This window comes from Aquarana catesbeiana, linkage group LG07 (assembly GCF_042186555.1).
Source record: "Aquarana catesbeiana isolate 2022-GZ linkage group LG07, ASM4218655v1, whole genome shotgun sequence".
In the NCBI taxonomy this organism is placed as follows: Eukaryota; Metazoa; Chordata; class Amphibia; order Anura; family Ranidae; genus Aquarana; species Aquarana catesbeiana.
Window position 1 is genome coordinate 200,476,933 of NC_133330.1, and position 15,516 is coordinate 200,492,448.

General features: G+C 44.7%; 1 protein-coding gene across 1 annotated transcript in view; it reads left to right on the forward strand.

Annotated features, from left to right (window-relative positions):
* ASPM (assembly factor for spindle microtubules) overlaps positions 1 to 15,516 on the forward strand; it is a 116,134-nt gene that overhangs the window by 13,058 nt on the left and 87,560 nt on the right. The window lies entirely within an intron of this gene.

A 15,516-nucleotide genomic window follows, 5' to 3' on the forward strand; every position in this document is an offset into this window, starting at 1 on the left:
TACAAAAAATCTGTGTCAATGTGCTATAAGTAAAAAAAAAAAAAAAAAATGTAAAATTGAGCCAATGGGGTCAATTCATTGAAGGATTCCACATTTGAAGGTCATGTGACTCAGCAGTGGATGGCTGTTGTGATAGATCTGAAATGACAGGTGCTCTTTAAATGTAAGGACTCATTCTTGCTGGTAGTTAGAATCTTTAATATTTGCAAACAAAATGAATGTTTCCTATTTTAGAATAAGCTGTCAATAGTGTACATAGTTTTGCAAAACCATGGGATAAAGGAATATTCCTGAACTTTGTTTTATGTCATGGTTCCTGCGAAATTATGTGAATGCATCAATGCAGTGCATGTTATCTCAGCTTGCAGAGCTTGGATTCATTGAATGAGTTTACCAAACATGTAAATATTGCAGAATATATAGCCTCATGCTACATAACCAAGCTCAATTTCATGCTGAATAAACTAAATTATTCATCTATCTTGCGTAGAAAACTATCTTTTAGATAGATCTTTACTCTGAAAGCATTTTATTAAAATACATTTAATAAAAATTTTTAAAAAAATCAGATTTAAATCCCAAAAATCCACCCTGCTACATACAATGCATGAAGATAAAAAAAAAAAAACCTTGAGCCTTTAGAACCACTTTAAAGTCCATTCACTAAAAAAACACACATCCGTTATTTATCACAGTATTTTAGCCAAGCACAATATAACAATAAGTGCCGGTTCACACTACAGCGACTTGGGATCTGACTTGTAAGTCTTCAAGTCGCTGGACATAAGAAATGCCATAGAAGTGAATGAGAGCCGTCTTAATGTACACCTACTAAAGTCGCTCCAACTTCAGAAAAGGTTCTTGCACTACTTCTAGGCGACTTGTACCCATAGATTTCAATGGAAGTCGGCTCTCCATCTATATTGAAGCGACTTTACAGGAAAAAGAAAATAATTTACCCAGGTACTCCATGTTTACCCAGACAACCCCCTCCCTCCCACAGAGCTGATTATTCTGTGATTGGCCACAGCCAAAGTCACCTGTCCTGGAGGCGACTTTAATGACTTCAGTCCCGGACCATTTGGGTGGTCAAAGACCAGAGGACTTTTTACAATTTGGCACTGCGCTGCTTCAACTGGTAATTGCGCGGTCATGCAATGTTATACCCAGACTAAATTTGCGTCCTTTTTTCCCCACAAATAGAGCTTTCTTTCGATAGTATTTGATTGCCTCTGCGATTTTTTTTTTTTTTTTTTTTTTTTTTTTTTTTTGCAATATAAACGGAAAAAGACTGAAAATTTTGAAATGGAATATTTTCTACTTTTTGTTATAAGAAAAATCCAATAAACTCAATTTTAGTCATACATTTAGGCCAAAAAGTATTAGGCCACGTGTCTTTGGTAAAAAAAAAATGTCAATAAGCATATATTTATTGGTTTGCGCAAAAGTTTTATAGCATGCGTGCCATTGCTTCAGTTGGCTTAAGTGCGCATGTGCCGCATGACGTCGGCACATGCAAATACAGGGATATCTCCTAAACCGTGCAGGTTTAGGAGATATCCAGTGCAGCTACAGGCAAGCCTAATTATAGGCTTGCCTGTGGTTTAAAGTGGTTGTAAAGGGTTTACAACCACTTTAACTGTGGTGAAATCACCTCCTGCAGCGCTGGATTCACGGCTTTATGTATCGTGGGAGAAAATGCTGTTTCTGTCAAAATAAATTTAAAAAAAAAATGGTTAACGATAAAACATTGCAGAATAGAATACAGTAAAAAAAAGAGCAGCACAATATAGAGAGAGAACAATAAAACACAACACCTGACTCCTCCCTGACGCGTTGCGTCACCGCTCACGTGACTTCATCAAAGGGTGATGGAGTCAGGTGTCTTTTATATGGTCTGTTCCATTAGCAGACCAGATGGGATGTTAATTGGTGTAGCTTCAATGGATGAATACTCAGAATATCTCTGCGAGATCTAAGTGATTACAAATAGATATAAAATCCCAGTATAAAATCAAAATTTTGTGTCAAAGGTGAAATAAAATATAAAAACAACCTAATATAGGAATCTCCATAGGACAGCGTCATCTGGTGGTAATTGGACAATAACATCTTATAAACCTGGCACACAGATGACATCTAGTGGTGAACAGATGTAAATTCATTATTAGGGTACAATAATATGCATAAGGATAAACTCCTACTTCTAATTTGCATATACTGACATCTTGTGGATAGATAACAGTAATGATAGTAAATTAACACAATGGAGTGAATAACATCTAATAATAAAAAATAATCTACATATATATTGTAGATCAAATGAGATAACCAAATCTACTGAGCTCTGGCAAAGGCTCACACCGCAGATCATAAAACGGGGGAAAGGATAATATCAAGAGGGGGAAAATAGTAGAATAAAAATAGCACATTAATAGAGATAAAGCAGTTAAGATCGAATTCAAGGTTATGTCCCAGAGGTGTTAAAGTCTGTATTTCATGTATCCATTTCGACTCCAACTGGCTGATTTTAATCACTTTATTGTCTCCTCTCTAGTGGGGTTTATATTTTTCAATGCCACATACCAGAAGGGATGAGGGGTCTTTATTATGGAATTCTGCATAATGTCTTGACAGGCTATGTTTAGTGAAGCCCTTTTTGATATTTTGAACATGCTCCCTCAATCTCATCCAGAGTTCCTTTTACGTTCTACCAATATACTGGATACGACATGGGCATTCTAATAAATAGACCACCCACTCAATCCGACTTGATATAAAATCCTCTATTGGATACTCTTTTGTCGTGACTGTAGAGGTAAAGCTGACTTTTTCTTACATTCTTTAGTATGACGACAAGTGTAGCATTTTTTGCAGGGCTAGTAGCTCTTCCCTTCAAAAAAGGAGAAATTCTTCTTGGTAGGAGGATCAATCACATTTTTTGCTAAACTGTCTCTGAGGGTTGGGGCCCTCCGATAGGTGAATCTGGGCTTCTCAGGAAGGATAGCGCCAAGATGGCGTCCTGTCCCAATATTTTCTAACGATTCTTTAAACTTGTTTGTTTTGGGCATTAAAATCCATCACAAGGGATAAAGTATTATTGTTTTCTGTATTTTTCACCGTATCTTGTATTAGTTTCTCTCTATCCATCGCCGCCACATCTCTTATTCTTTCGATTTTAATTTTATTTTATTTTATTTTATTTTTTTTTGTGTGTGGTGTTGTGTGTGTGTGTGTGTGTGTGTGTGTGTGTGGTTTTTTTTTTTTTTTTTACACTTTTTATTTGTAACTGTAACGGATCGGTTCCAGGTTCAGGTCTCTCAAAATGCAATGGCATCTTGGGAGACCCTGTGAAAGTGTGCCTAGTCTGTGCAATGCTGTACCCTACGCTAATACTCAACTAGTGTATGGTAGCGTTCAAAACATTCACCAATGCAAAGACCAGGATAGTCAGGACAGGAGGGACAAAAATAGCGGGTGTCACGCCTATATCTCCGCTTTCTACAGACACATTTTCTTTGGGGGGCTCGTTGGGTAGGGGTACTCTGGAGGCCATAAGGAAAATGCCTCTCATGCAGCCGGCTTACTGCATTTGTATTGGGAAGGTGAGGTGGAGCACCGTCTGGAAACAGAAGGGCTCTGACGATCTCTTCCTGGAATTTAAGGAAGGATCCAGTCCATCCTGAAGCTCTGTATAGCACATGAGCGTTCAGCAAAGCCAATTGAAATAAGTATACAGATGCTTTTTTATACCAGCGTCTGGCCTTACGGGCAACTAGGTACGGCGCCAACAACTGGTCGTTGAGGTCCACCCCTCCCATATTTTGGTTATATTTGTGGACACAGGGATTTCTTCACAACACCAGTCACCGTAGTAATTTGGATCGTCGTGTCTGCATGAAGGGAGGTAAGAACGAAAACATTCTTATTGTCCCTCCACTTCATAGCGAGCAAGTTATTACACTTGAAGCAGGTTCTCTCCCCCAGCCTAAGACTGGAATCTACAAGCCACTGGGGAAAGCCCCGGCGATTAGGTCGCAGGGTGCCACATGCTCCAATCTGATGATCAAACAAGTGACTAAAAAGTGGCACGCTCGGGTAATAATTGTCCACATACAAGTGGTACCCCTTTCCGAATAAGGGTGATACCAAGTCCCACACAATCTTGCCAGAGCTTCCTATGTAGTCAGGGCAGTTTGTTGGCTCTACGTGACTCTCTTCCCTCGTAAACCATAAAACTACATGTATAGCCTGTGGCCCTGTCACAGAGCTTTTACATCTTGACCCGTATCTGGCACGCTTGCTGGGAAGATACTGGTTAAATGACAAGCGGCCAGAAAACGTAATCAGGGACTAAACAAGTGTGCAAAACGTTGGTTGAAGTGGTTTACGAGGGGCCGAATTTTGTAGAGCCGATCGTATACAGGATCTCCACAAGGATGACAGAGTTCATTGTTGAAGTGCATGAACCGCAAAATCTGCTCGTATCATGCCCGTGTTCTCTGCTTCCAGGGCACATGGTGAATTGGGTCAGTGGACCAATATGACCGCAACGTACTCATTTTAACTATGCCCATGTCGAGGGAAAGGCCCAGAAAGGTCTTAAATTCGGAAACAGTAATTGGTTTCCAATCTCTGGCAAGAGAGGACTGAGGATTAGTGGCGATGTATTGACCAGCATACAAATTGCTTTGGTCCACAATAGATCTATAGAGATCTTCGGTGAAAAACAGCAAATAAATATCAAGTGACAAAAAATCAACTGTTTCCACCTGATTGCCGGGTTGGCCAGTGAATGGGGGGAAGTGCGGGTGCTGCAGAAGTGGTGGGTTCCCAATTCACATTGGCAAATGCAGCAGGAAGGGCACTATGGGCACGACGGGCCTGTCTTTGTCTTCTTGGTGGCAGTGGGACACTACTTGTGCTTGCCACCTCGCCAGCTTGAACTGCACTTATGGGACTCGCCACATCACCACGTGTTACTGCGCTGCTGGATGTATGACCAGGGTGTACTAGGCCGCTGGTGCTTGCCAGTTCACCAAAGGAATAGCAGCGCTAGTACTTCTCTGCTCCATACGAGAGGCCTGCGGTTCTTGCACCTCAACAGCAGAAGAAGATCGGGGTCTGGTACGTCTGACCTTGGCAGGGACCACAACTCCGTCGTCAGAGCTATCTGTCATGGAGCTGCTGTCGTCTACAGCAGTGGTCATCAACCCTGTCTTCAAGGCCCACTAACAGGCCAGGTTTGCAAGATAACTGAAATATATCACAGGTGATGTAATTTGCTGCTCAGTGATTGCAGTATTCTAGTCTGCATCTCCCCAAGGTAATACATAAAACCTGGCCTGTTGGTGGGCCCTGAAGACAGGGTTGATGACCACTGGTCTTCAGGATCGTATTCTGAGCCTGAATCTGACAAATGAGTGACTTCCTCCTAACTATCTGTCATGCTCAGAAACGTGTAGGCCTCTTCACTACTGTACCTTCGATTTACGATTTTTAGACTGTCAGCAAATGTAACAAACACTACCAAAAAAAACTGTTAGCGATCGCAGGGATCAGGCCTGACTGCGAACGCTGCAGTTATGTGTGTTTAGTGTTTTGTAAGTAACAGTGATCGATCGATACTGCACTTGGAGGGGCAAAACGCAAGTGCTAGAGGGTATCTTGGCTGATCCTGCTAACACTGCATTTTTGGGAACCCTAAACTGCTGGGGATGCTAGTATAGATCTGAATAGATATCGATCCATTCAGATACTATACCACTAAGGGAGATGTATGCTGCGTGCGAGGGTGTTAGCGGTACTGGCACTAATCTGACGCTGCCTGGGGCGACGCAGACCCTATCTAACACTAAAACCTAACTTGTATCACCCGCCGGGCGATCAGGGGGTTAAACCTTTATTGGGTAATAAACGGCTGGTATAAAAAACAAACTAACTAACCAGAGTCACCCGTAACACTTATACGGTGATCACTGGTGAAAGGGTTAACTATAACGCTATAAAAAGCTGACAGTGAACTTTAAATACTTACCTGACTAACTAGCGTCACCCGTGACACTAATACGGTAATCAGAAAAAAGATTGCTTAGTGACACTGGCGACAAGCGAAGAAGGGGTTAACTGGGGGGTGATCAAGGGGTTAAACCCTTTTATTAGGGGGGTACGCTAGACCTAAAGGGACCTACCACTAACTGCCCTACTACTTATAACAGTCATAAATGACACCAATGTCAATGTCACTGTGACAGGGGGTGCGGGGGGGGGGGGTGATTGGGGGGTGATTTGTGTGCCTACTTTTTATACTGTTAGTGTAGTGTTGGTGCAGACTTACTTGATGTCTTCTCTTCTCGGCGCCTGAACGAAAAGACCGACATGAGGCGAGATTACATCACTTCCTCTGCTTCTGTTTACATTACAGAAGCAGAGGAAGCTTTTCATTCGTCAGGTACGATCGTGAGGGGGTGGCCATGAATCGGCGGCCTCCCTCTCAGCATGGATCACTCCTGTAATGATTCCGAACACCGCAGGTAACTGGGTGGACCCGAATGGGCCCCCGCGTGCTGGGAGGCAGGGACATACAGGTACACCCATATACCTGCCCATGCCATTCTGCCGACGTACATCGGCGTGCGGCGGTCGGCAACTGGTTAAGTATGTTGCTCAAAGTCTCGCTGAAGTCGCCTCCAAACCTCCTTGCAAAGTCGCCCTGTAAGTCGGGTTGCCCCTGTGTGAACCGGCACTAAGGGAAACTGCACTGGCCAGTAAGGCCCCTTTCACACTGAGGCGGTTTGCAGGCGGTATTGCGCTAAAAATACCGCCTGCAAACCGCCCCTAAACAGCTTCCGCTGTTTGTTCAGTGTGAAAGCCCGAGGGCTTTCACACTGAAGCGGTGTGCTGGCAGGACGGTGAAAAAAGTCCTGCAAACCACTTCTTTGGAGCGGTGAAGGAGCGGTGTATTCACTGTTCCTAAACCGCTCCTGCCCATTGAAATCAATGGGACAGCGCGGCAATACCGCGGCTATAGCCGCACTGTATGAGGGATTTTAACCCTTTTTCGGCTGCCAGCGGGGGTTAAAACCGCACCGCTAGCGGCCGAATACAGCTACAAGAACGACGGTACAGCAGCGCTAAAAATAGCGCTGTGTTTTTTTTTTTTAATTCTTTATTTATCATTTTATAACAATAACAATGCATTTCCCTTCGGGGATAATTCTTCATACACATCCACATTAAAATATATGACAAATGACAGGTTATCCCCTCAGGACAATGCTCGTCGAGGAGAAAGTGCTTACCCGATTATGCTGGGCCAATAATCTCCTCCAGATAACCCCAGGTCCCTTTAAACTTGATCCATGCTGCCCATTTCCCTAAATGATCCTCCTCTTCAGGTTTGACTCCCCCCCCTTGTCTAAACGCTCGACATTGTATACCTCATTGAGGCTGAACAACCATTCTCGAGTACAGGGGCTCGAGGCGTTCAGCCAATTCGACGCTATCTGTCTCTTAGCTACATCGAGCATTATAGGGATCAGGGAGGTCTTGTAGTTCTTTACAGAGTCCGAGGTCCCGTGGAAAAGGCAGACCCATGGGTCCTCTACTATTACTTTCCCTGTAATATCTTTTATCAAACCTAGAATTTTTTTTCCAAAAGATTTTTATGGTAGGACACTCCCACCAAACATGGGCCATTGTTCCTGAGGTTGAACAACCCCTCCAGCAAGTATTTGATTTAGTCTTGTCCATTTTGCTTATCCTGTCTGGGGTGGCATACCATCTTGCAAGGCATTTAAAGTGGCTTTCTGTTCTTCTGGTGTCAACTGCTACGTAATGGGCCATCTTCAGGATCTTATCTATCACAGTTCCGTTACATTGTGACCCCAGTTCCTGCTCCCACTTTTTAATATAAGGGGGTGCCTCCAGCTCCCCCTCAGTTCCCAGGATCTTATATATTTGCGTTATCTCCCCTCCTGTCTGCTCCTTTATACAAAGCTGCTCGAACGGTCTGAGCTCTTCCATACTCCTGAGAGGTTTCGGAAGTCTCTCAATGAAGTGGGAGAGTTGGAGGTACCTCCACTAATTCATTACCCATAGATTAGGTTCTATACTTAATTCTGAAAATGTGCGAATTTGCCCCTTGTTTAAAAAGTGTTTCAATCGTACAAAATCTCCCTTCAGCCAATTCCCTCCCACCTCCCTCCTCCCTGGTTCAAAAAAAACATTATTTTTCATGTGTATCAGTGGTGAGTTATATGACCATTTGTTCTTGAAGTGTATCATATCCCAATATTTAAATGTGTTAAACGTTAATAAAGATGTGTATGTGCTCAGTGCTCTGAATTTTGGGGGGTTCCAGAGTGCCTGTCCTAGATTCGTGTTACTCAAAAAGTGCTCAATGTGGACCCAACGTTTATCCGTGTCTTTTTTTATTCCATTCCGTAATCCGTGACAGCACTACTGAGCTATAATATCTATTGAAGTCTGGTAATGCTATTCCACCTTTTTTTTTTTTTTTTTTTTTTTCCCCCTACTTAATACTGTGAAAGCAATGTGTGGTTTTTTGCCACCCCAGACAGCTTCGCTTATTAGACTCCTGAGGGCTTTTAAATAATATCCTGGTAGAGGGATGGGCGGCATCTGGAATTTAAACAAGATCCTGGGCATTAGACTCATTTTAATCGCATTAACTCGCCCAAACCACGAGAGGGGTCTGGCCTGTAGTCTTCTCACTTCTTGCCTAATGTCATGTAACATAGGAATAAAATTTTTTACAAATAATCTAAATCTATTGAAGGTGTTGGCTAGTTTAATCCCCAGGTACTCGATCTCCTCCTTCCAAGGGAAAGGGAAGACAGCAGCCAGGTGATCCTTTTCTTGCTTGCCTATGTTGATATTCAAGCATTCAGATTTACTGGAGTTTATTTTAAAATTTGAGACTTCTCCATACTTTCTAATAATCTGAAGTATATTGGGGAGGGTTATTCTGGGATTTGTAATGAAGAACAAAACATCGTCTGCGAAAGCCGCTAGTTTATGTTCCTCTGTTCCGACCTTTATACCCCTGCAGTCCTGTTACGGATAGCAGACAACAGTGGCTCGAGGGTCAGGACGAACAGAAGAGGGGAGAGGGGGCATCCCTGCCTTGTTCCATTGAACATCCTGAAGGGCTTTGATATCGCCCCGTTAACTCTCACCATCCCTGCCGGGCTACTATAAAGGACCTTGACCCAGGAGATGAACCTCTGTCCGAACCCCAGGGCTTCTAAAGTGTTCATCATAAACCCCCAGTCTACCCTGTCAAATGCTTTTTCAGCATCAATTGACAGGAATAGAGCTGGGGGCCCACCAAGTTTACAAACTTCCGATAATAACACCGCCCGAACCCCGTTGTCCCTACACTGTCTCCCATTAACAAAACCTGCCTGATCCGGGTGCACTAATTCTGTCATTTTCTCTTTCAGTCTGTTCGCCAAAACTTTAGCGTATAGCTTAACGTCTGCATTCAGCAGGGAGATTGGTCTATAACTTGAGCACAGCCTGGCGTCTTTCCCTTCCTTCCGAATTAGGGTAATTGTGGCAGTTAAAGCTTCAGCTGACATTTCGCATCCGGTACCGAGATCATTCCAGAATCGGCATAGCCTTGGGACCAGAATATGTTTCATTTTTTCTAAATAGAAAGAGGTGAAGCCGTCCGGGCCTGGACTTTTCCCCTTCGGAGAATCCCTTAAAGCTGCCAGTATTTCCTCTTCTTCAAAGGGTTTGTCCAGTAGGTCTCTGTCCTCAACTGATATGCCCCCTAGTCCTGCCTCCTTCAAAAATTCCTTACCCCTGTCTGATCGAGCAGTATCTCCTGGCCCCTGTTGCCCTATCAAGTAAAGTTCCCCGTAAAACTTTTTAAATTCTTCTGCTATGGCGTTGCTGGTCACTCTCTCTTCCCCTCCTTTGCTGAGTACTTTCTCTACATAATTTCTACTTCTGTTTTTCCTAATTATTCTGGCCAGGTGTTTACTGGGCTTATTAGCCCAGAAGTAGTTGTTCCTGGTTATAGCATTTATAGCTCTCTTGGCCTCTTGCTCCATCATATCCCTTAGCTCCTCCCTCTTGGCGACTAATAAATGATAACCGTCTAGGTCCTGGCCCATTGTTTTTTTGTGTGCTTGTTCCAGGGAAAAAAATTCCTCTATCAACTTTCCTCTTTCTTCTCTTTTCTTTCTTTTCAAACCTGCCCCTATTGACATCAGGATGCCCCTGATATAGGCTTTGGGTGTGTCCCATAGTATGGCTGGTGACACATCCCCCGTGTCATTTGTTTTAAAGAAAAAGTCTACCTCGTCCTGTAATCTCTCCACTATTCCAGGATCCCTCAGTAGTTCCTCGTTCAATTTCCATGAGCAGAGTCGCCCTTGCGCCTCTGGTATTTTAATCCGCATCAAATACGGGGAGTGATCGGACAGGGTCGTTACGTCTATCTTTGTTTCTTTAATCCAATCCAGCAAACTGTGGTCTACAAAGAAATAATCCAGTCTGGAGTAGGTCCCGTGCACAGGGGAGAAGAAGGTGTAATCTCTCTCGTTAGGATGCTGCAGCCTCCAGACATCATTAAATGACTATGATATAGCTTGCGCCTAATGGCCCTAAGTGACACCTTCCCTGTCCCCTGGGCACGGGACGTACCATCCAGCTCTGGGTCGAAGCAAAAGTTTAAGTCCCCTCCCAAGACCACTTCCCCTTCTCCAAACTCTGACAGCTTTTTCAATATCTGACCCAAAAAAAACGTGGGCCTCTTGTTGGGACAATATACATTTGCTAATGTAATCAGTTTAGGTCCCAGTTTACCTTTTAAAAAAATAAAACGGCCATCAGGGTCTATCATTCTCTCTCTTAGGGAAAAGTTCGTGACCTTTCAAAGTCCAATAGCGACTCCCCTCGACCCCCTGTCGGGAGAGTCTCCATAGAACCACTGGGGGAACTTAGCGGAGAAAAGCCTTATTCTGGTATCAAGGGTCAGGTGTGTCTCTTGTAGGAAAATTATATCACCCCTCAGATGTTCCAGCTCCTTTAATATTTTATGTCTTTTACTTGGCGAGTTTAGCCCTTTCACGTTGTACGAAATGAGTCTAAGCTCTAGCATATCTGATAGCCCGGTCTTCTATCATCCCCGGCTCCTCTGAGCACGTCCTGCGGTACCCCCCCGCCCCCCTTCCCCGCCCTCCCCTCCCAATTCCCCCCCCCCCCCCAATGGTGAGATTGACACCCTGAGTCCCCTGACTTGGAACTTCTCCCATTCCAACCTACGGAACTCCCTCCCCAGGGTGAAGCTCCAGCGACAGCATCTAACGTCTCCCCTCCCTCCCAAGGGGAAAGAGGGTATGAGGTGTACCTTATCACCATTGTCCGGTGGTCCCGCTTCTAGTTGTTTCCACCCCTATCCCATCCCCCCCCCCCCCCCCACCCCAGCAGAAACAATTGACAGCGACCCCTCCCGCCGCAACCCCCATCCCATATATTTGTATCATAACTCGAGGCCACCTATATCAACAACCAACCCCCAAACCCCACCCCCCCCCCCCCCCCCCCCAAAATGGAGAGGAAGGGGGGGGGGGCGGGCCGAGAGGGAGCAGCCAAGTGGGGAAAAAAAAAAAAGGAAAAATTCCACTCCACTGCCCCCGACGCGCCCCCCCCCCCCCCCCCCCCCCGACAGGTCAAACATTTTAGCCCTCAAGGTCTCTCAATCATACAGCCTGCGACATATCTGGGATGGGGATACCCAGACTGTTACAGAAGTCCTGAGCCTCTTCCAAGTATCTCATCCTGCTTGATCTTCCGTCCTTTAAAACTATCAGGGATGTTGGGAACCCCCAACTATATTTGAGATTAGATTTCCTTAGCTGCTCCAAAATTGGTCTCATCTGTCTTCTTCGTGCAAGAGTTCCTGCTGATAAGTCGGAGAATATCTGCAGCTCTTTGTCTTCAAACGTTATGGGGGGGCCCCCTTTAGGTTCTTCCATATTCTTTCCTTATCTTCGTATAGATGAAATTTAACGATCACGTCTCTTGGGGTGTCTTGCTTTACATGGGGGGGCCTTCTTATTCTATGCACCCTGTCGATCCGAATGGCCTCATCTTCTCGCTTTCCCATTATAGGATTAAAGATTTTCTTCATCTTTTCCCCCAGATCCTCGTTTTGTTGCTCCGGGATGGACCTAATGCGCAAATTTTGTCGCCGGCTTTGGTTTTCCTGTTCTTCCATCCTAAATGCCATGATGCGATTTTCATTCCGCAATTTGCTAACTTGATCTTTTAATTCGGAGATTTCTTTGGTTTGAAGCACTGAAACTTCCTCTACCTCCTCCACCCGGCGAAGAAGATGCCCCATATCGGCTCGGACATTTGATATTTCAGTTTTTATCACATTTTCTAGCTTTGTAAACATTTCAATTAGTTCTGTTTTACTTGGTACTAGCGCCATTATCCTTTGTTCCTCCGCGGAACTCCAGGCAAACGCCCCCTCAAAGTCCGATTCTTCACAAGTTTTATCCCCCTGACCCCCTTTTTGCTTCTGTTGTTCTTTCTTCTTGTCCTTTGTCCCTAATTGTTTCGCCTCCATTCCCGGACTTTTGGCGCTTACTTCTTTTAGATATTTTTGAATGGAACTGGTATTGAGACTCTCTCTGGCACTCTGGGGTTCAGTTGCTCGCGTTGAGCGGCCTCTCATGCTTCCGCCCTTCTCTGCCGTTTTCAACTCGTACTCGTTGGAGACTGTTTGCCTCAGGCCAGAGCTCCGCACTGAGGACTAGGTTGCCCGAAAGTTGTAGCTTCCTTGTTGGGCCAGGTGGCTGGGTAATCTAGATGTGGGGGGGGGGGGGAAGAGTATCTCACCCCCCTTGTCCCCCTAGGTATCTCCTATCTCTGATAGCCCGACCGGCCTATAGTTGAGAGAGGGTTGGTCTCCCGCTAACCAGCTTTGATATATTTGGGAAAGGTTTATGCTGGGGAAAGTTCATACGGTCCTCAAACTCTATGCTGACCTCACCCGGTGATAGTCGGCTCTGGGTCAAACGGAAATGCTGCTGAAACTATGCATTTATTTTCCTTTTCCCTTTTTTCTTCCTCCCTCCTCCTCCTCCTACCTTCCCCCCTCTCCCCCTTTCCCCTTCCAGCAAGTATAGCTCTGTGTAGCTTCATTCACAGCATAATGTCAAGGGGAGAAGAGATATGTGGAAAGCTTGATTTTGGCCAACTCTTTACTGCCCTGGGAAAAAAAAAATGTCTGTAAACACCCGTATTGAAAAAGACATATATCTTCCTGCTTTCCTCTCTCCCGTCAGGCAGCCCCACTCTTTTAATCACAGAAACACAGTCCAGAGTTCATGCTGCTAGTTGAAACATAGGTAACACGGGTTGCACCTCCGCCAGAGCTGACGCTAGGCTCCTCCCCCGTGTGGACGTCACACGCCCATCGCCGACCTCCTCTTCAAAGTGAAAAAAAAAATAGCGCTGTTGTACCGCCGACGCCCCCACCGCCCCAGTGTGAAAGGGGCCTTATTTAAAAGTACACAATGGATCAGCGTGGAAATTTTCTTCTCTGAGCTCAGGAATGTCAGTGTACATAAATTGTAACATTTCACCATAAGGAGATGGCTCTGTGAACTAAAGTACACTAGAATGTTTTCACACATTCATAATATTTCTGTGTGCATTTACCGTATTTATCGGCATATAACACGCACAGGCGTATAACACGCACATTCATTTTAAGAGGGAAGTTTCAGGAAAAAACTTAAATTTTAAATAAGGAACTTTGAAGCAAAATAAGGGTCAGTGCCCATCTGCAGCCTCACCATTGCCATCAATGCAGCCTGATTAATGCCCACCTGCAGCCTCACAAGTGCCATCAATGCAGCCTTATTAGTCCACATCAATGCAGCAGCCTCACCATTGCCATCAATGCAGCAGCCTCACCATTGCCATCAATGCAGAAGCCTCACCATTGCCATCAATGCAGAAGCCTCACCATTGCCATCAATGCAGCAGCCTCGCCATTGCCATTTATTGACTTCCTATTACAGAGGCCGCCAAGTAAACAGGAGATTCTCACTGTATGTAATCTGTCGGCACTCGTCCCGCCCCCCCCCCCCTCCCCCCGTTGCCTCTGAGGCAGCTGAAATTGAAGTATTGGCGTATAACACGCACACGTTATTTGCACCCGATTTTCATGGTGAAAAGGTGAGTGTTATACGCCAATAAATACAGTATTTACAAAATGATCCCCCTCTTGTGCAGTTCTGGACTTGGGGAAAAAAAAAATTGCGCCAAAAAATCTAAATTTAAATGATAAATATCGCAACACATAAATATTTAACGCAATCGGCAAATAACTTTTTTTTTTTTTTTTTTTTTTTTTTTGTGAATTCGCTATTTATGAGACAAATACAGCATGAGTTATTTGAAAGGAGAAGTCCAGCCTGAGCTTGTTTGGCTGGGCTTTTCCTATGGGTCACAGGAGTGCAATCCCTTTTGCACTCCTGTGACCCGTTTTTAGCAGAGAGCGGGCTGAAGTCCACTCTCTGCTGATGTCACTGGAATCAGTCCAGTCACCACGACAAAGTCTGGATCCGCCAGGTGCCTGGACTGATGGCCGTCTCAGCCTCAGCGAGCCGCTGAGATGGGGCAGAGCGGAGAGCTGCTGATTGACAGTCTACAGCTCTCTGCTCGGGGAGCTGTGAGAACCGAGCCATGGGAGGTGTTCGATCGCTTGGTTCTCAGTGCAGAGGCACCTGGGGACTGATGCTTTATCCACCTAGTTAATTATTATAAAACCGATGAAAAAATACATCTTTTAACTGAAAAATGAATGCGATATTTATCTTAGTGAATTGACCCCATAGTCATTATAGCTCTCAATTTTAATTTATAAACTGGCTGTGTGCTGAAAGGAAAAGAAGGCTGCGTGCTTTACAAAATATACCAGTTTAATGCATCTGGAAAGCTCCAGAAGAATTCACTGAAAGCTATGGGGATTGTGACTCCAGGACAGGTAAGTTCTTGGTTTTAGCACTAGATGTATTTAATTATGACTGGTCAAGCTGACTTGTATCCAATGCTGAGCAATCACTGATCTACACTTTAAAGCCTATCATCTACTATAACTTTTGGACCAAGCTGGCTCATGCAAACTATTTTGTTCACTGACAGATGTGCCCACTGGGAGCCCTATATAAACTGTATGCAGTATAAGCTACATACAGTATACAGCGATGTGTTCTCACAGCTGTAAGGGGACTTCCTATCCTGTTCCAGGAAAACAATTGAGTCTGGCTGAGTGCTGCTCAGCCACTCTCAGGAAGCTTTGTATTTAATGAATGAGCGCAAGCCTTCCTCCGGTTGGCTGGGGTGGAGAGGTGGGCGGATGACATCACAATCTCCACCTCCAGACAATTAGAGGAAGTCTTGTATAAATGTATAAAATACAAAGCCCCCTCTGAATGGCTGAGCAACACTCAGTCACTC